The sequence below is a fragment of the Topomyia yanbarensis genome, chromosome 2 (genome assembly GCF_030247195.1).
Source record: "Topomyia yanbarensis strain Yona2022 chromosome 2, ASM3024719v1, whole genome shotgun sequence".
NCBI classification, from domain to species: domain Eukaryota; kingdom Metazoa; phylum Arthropoda; class Insecta; order Diptera; family Culicidae; genus Topomyia; species Topomyia yanbarensis.
In genome coordinates, this window is record NC_080671.1 from 22618011 (window position 1) to 22622558 (window position 4548).

The window sequence follows — 4548 nt, forward strand, 5'->3', positions numbered from 1 at the left end:
TCGCGCGGTAGCCGACCGGTGCCGCCCGGTCATCAGGTGATTTACAAGTGATTTTGAATACGATCCTTCGATAGTTTGCGCGTGAGGATAAACTCGATCGTGCATGGTGTCCACAGGCTACTGCTTGGGTGATCAACTGATATTGATCGGTCGAGCTGCGGTTCTATGTGCGAAACCAGCCCAAAGGAAAGTCAACATCACGAAAGCTGGCACTGTTAAAAAAACAAATTGTGATGTTGGAACTATTCCTGTGTTCTACTATCAAATTATTTCCAATGTAAAAAATGTTTATGATTTTATCTAGAAAATTTGCTCGGATTCTCACAGTGCATCAGTTAAAATTCTAAAAAAAGTTACATTTATGCGTTCAATCTTTGCACTGTTTTCCCACCGCAAAGTAAGTAGGGAACGAATATAGCAACAAACCGCGGCATATGCTCGCCCAGGCTCACTCCCAGTTGCAACGTTCAAAGAGATCCGCGCGCGATAAAATCAATATTCGACTCGTTCCGGTCGGTGTGCCGCGGTTACCGACGGCGGTGGCGGCATTTCTGTTCCGTGGAACCCGAGAGCTAACAATAGCGGCAGCTCGTGTACTCCTTGATCCTTTCGCCCCCTCCGATTTCTTTCTCTCGTGCACACACACATACACGCAGTGCGGTCGGTAGTTGCAACATTTTGGCTTAAAAGCTTTTTACTTTGAAGGAATTAAGCAAGGGGATGCTTCTTACTTACATGCGCGAACGGTTTGATAAGAAACGTGGTGCCGCTCTAAACGGACGGGTCGAGTACTGTAATTCAATGGGCAATTCCTGCAATCCCCGTCGCCTGAACCTCGGGATGGAAATGTGCGGCAAAAGATATCAGCGACTGTAGCATACTGTTTCGATTGTGAGTAAATACACAGAAGCTGCTGCCGGCTTAAATGGTTCTTTGTAGAGCAAGCGCAAAATCTTATCAGCGCAATTCCTTTTTGGGGTACGGGTTTGGGGGCTGCCTGGCAGATGTCGGACGTTGGAAGCTGCCGCGATGGAAATCGGTGGGAAAATAATGTTTACCTGAAGGCCGACGATCGGAATACAATGGCTCTTTTGGTGTTATACTGATGAAGTCGAACGTTGCTGACTTATCGTTGTGTTTGACCTCAAGTTGCGATTAATTTTATTTAATCGTTCAGAACTGTTTGACATAATAAATAAGTACACAAATTTTCGAAGATTTTCGACTGTTGGTAAAGTTTGAGGTTATATTTCGGCTTTCTTTTTTTTCAATGGATTTTCGACTATTTCAGTCATGTACTGCAACACAAACGATGTATGTTTATGTTATCCGACGTTTTGACAATTTATAGTGTTTTTTCACAGGAATCTTGAATTTAATTCAATGGTTTTATGCAGAAGAAAGTAAATAATTTCCTTTAGATGAGGCTATACTGTTTTCTGTGTGAGGTACTTACAATAATCTACGTTTGTTTGTCTTCTATGTGTTTGTGTGAACAGCGTAAATGTCCAGTTTTGTAAGCGGAAAGTATCGTCCTATTTTAATTTAAGAGGGGGGGGGGGTGTAAGGGTTCCAGCATAAAAAAAATCAGTTATTTTGTCAAATTATTTTAGAAAGGTGGGTGAAGCGAATTAATCGAAACTTTTGTACATTATACTACATCATTTCAATAACCTTTTGTAATTTTTTCATGCAAAAATATCAACTAGCGACTCGGTGACGAAGTTTTTTGTGGAACGTCTCTGGAAAAAACATGATTTGCGGCGTTACCTGCCATTTAAAAACTACTTAACTGATTTTTTTTCAAACTTTGCATACACATTCTATGTAAAAATGCCTAATTCCTACGTAGAGTTTTTGGGATAATTTTTCAGTTAAAGGGGCTTTTTACTCATAAAATGGCAAAATTTTTCTTGAAAAACAGCGATTTCGCCGTTTTATTATTAAAAAAATTATCTCAAAAACTCAACGTAGTGGTTGGGCATTTTTACATAGAATGTGTATGCAAAGTTTGAAATAAACTGGTCAAGTAGTTTTTGAATGGCAGTGAACACCACAAATCGTGTTTTTCCAGAGACGTTCCACAAAAAGCTTTATCACCATGTTGCCTGTAGATATTTTTGCATGAAAAAGTTACAGAATGTTATTGAAATGATGTAGTATAATGTACAAAAGTTTCGATCAATTAGCTTCACCCATCTTTCTAAAAAAAATTACAAAAAAACTGATTTTTTACGGTGAAATCCTTAAACTCTTTAAAACATATGTGGTATGACTGATATTTAACAAAGATTGTACAAACGGTGGATGACTTACAGCACTAGCACTATTTTACTTTGTCTAACTGCTTTTTGAAATTTTTTTATGTGTCTTGTATTAGGAGCGTCTTTGTGTCACGGTTGATTCATTGTTGAACAATTGAATTACATTCAAGATTCCTGTGAAGAAGACACTATAAATTGTCGAAACGCCGGATAACGTAAACATACATCGTTTGTGCTGCAGTACATGGCTGAAATAGCCAAAAATTTATTGAAAAATACTTAAAAACAGTCGACAGGCTTAATTGGTAAATTTCGGCTTTCAGTATGGAGAAAATATCACACAACGGTCTACCACACAATCTCTAAGCTCTCGATTGAAGCAGATCGCTGTGCACAGAGTAAATCAATATAGGTCAAACATTGTTTGAGGTAGTCTTTGTTCGCCGGTGCCTAGGTTGGTGAAGTGAATAGTGGAATAACCGGACAAGCCGCTATATAAGCTATGTATCTTTTTTTTCATTTCCCTTTCCCCCGATCCCTTTCCCCTGAATATAAGTTTCATCTCTCGTTTACACCACGTGCTATCTTCGTGCCTAAATGGCCGAGGGCGAAGTAACATTGGATGGAAATGATATTCCCATGGATTTACCGGATAAACCCGAAATTACTCCTTCCGCTGATTCTCCCATTAAAATTAAAACATTTCTATTTCCGGCCTATCAAGAAATCGCTTAATATTTTAGTGATCTCACGGGAGCTGACTGCTAACTACCCGGCCGTAGCTCAGATAACACGTGTTAGAGCTAATAAGATACGCATATTAGTGAATGACCTCGACCAGGCAAACCAGATTGCTTCGGAGCGAGCGTTTTACAAAGCAATTTAAGGCGTATGTACCTTGTATGGCAGTGGAGATCGATGGGGTCGTCGCCGAACCGGGTTTAAAGTGCGAAGACGTGTTTAAGTACGGAGTTGGTTGCTTTAAGGACCCCTCACTTCAATATGTGAATGAATGTGAATATGTGATTCTGGAATGCAAGCAATTGTATTCAGCGAAAACTGAGAATAATACGACAACTTATTCATTGTCAGACTCGCTTCGGGTGACTTTCTCCGGGTCTTCCCTCCCCAACTATGTCCTCCTGGATAAGGTTCGTCTACCTGTTTGTACCGCGGGTAATGAACTGCAGCAATTGCAAGCAGCTGGACCACACAGCCACCTATTGTGGCAATAAGAAAAGGTGCGGCAAATGCGAGAGCATGAGGATGACGCTTGCGGTAGAGAAACTGAAAAGTATATTTACTGCGGGGCCTTCTGCATGATCTTAAATCATGCCCCGCGTACAAGCAGCGCGGGGATAAAATTAAGCGCTCCCTTAAGGAACGCTCGAGGCGTTCTTATGCAGAAATGATAAAGAATGCTTCGCCATCTGTCCTGTCCGAAAATCCCTATGATGGTTTGGCTAACGTTGAGCAAGAATCTGACGACCCACGAGAGGGAACATATTTGGTTAACCCAGGGGAATCCAGGAAGAGGAGAAATCTAGCCTCCCCTAGATTGCCTCGTAAGGGTGCCAAGGTGTTGTCCCCTCAGAGTGCGCCAACTACAATCAATAAATCCAACGGAAGTGATGCACTAAAGCCGAAGCAATTTGCTCCAGGACTTGGAAATATTAATTCTAACAAGGAGTACCCACCACTTCCAGGGACACCAAAAACCCCAAGTGTCTCCTTTTTTCTAACAGACACTCAGTCCAGTAACGGACTAATGAAATTTTCTGACATAGTGGACTTAATTTTCACAACTTTCAATGTTACTGATCCTCTTAAAAGCATTCTGATACGTTTTCTCCCTATAGTGCAAACATTTTTGAAGCAGTTGATTACTAAATGGCCCCTCCTTGCAGCGATCGTATCCTTTGATGGCTAAGTCATCGAACGAGGTCACCGATTCGATCATTGTCATACAGTGGAATTGCAGAAGTATCCTCCCGAAAATCGATTCCTTCAAATTTTTACTAAATAGTTTAAAATGTGATGCTTTCGCATTATGTGATGCTCCTAGAGCCTCGGTAGGGCACCGAACGCTTTGTAGTATCACGGAATTCTTACCGGCACCGCGGCTAGTTCTAGGAGTATTTAACTCGCATGGAACGGTATTGTCTTCACGATGATAACAGATCAACATTAATCCAAGATCTTTGCGACAATTTCAACAAGACCATCTTACCCTGATCCCCACGGTAGCGATCATTTGCCTATCGTTATTTCAATTGCTAACGGT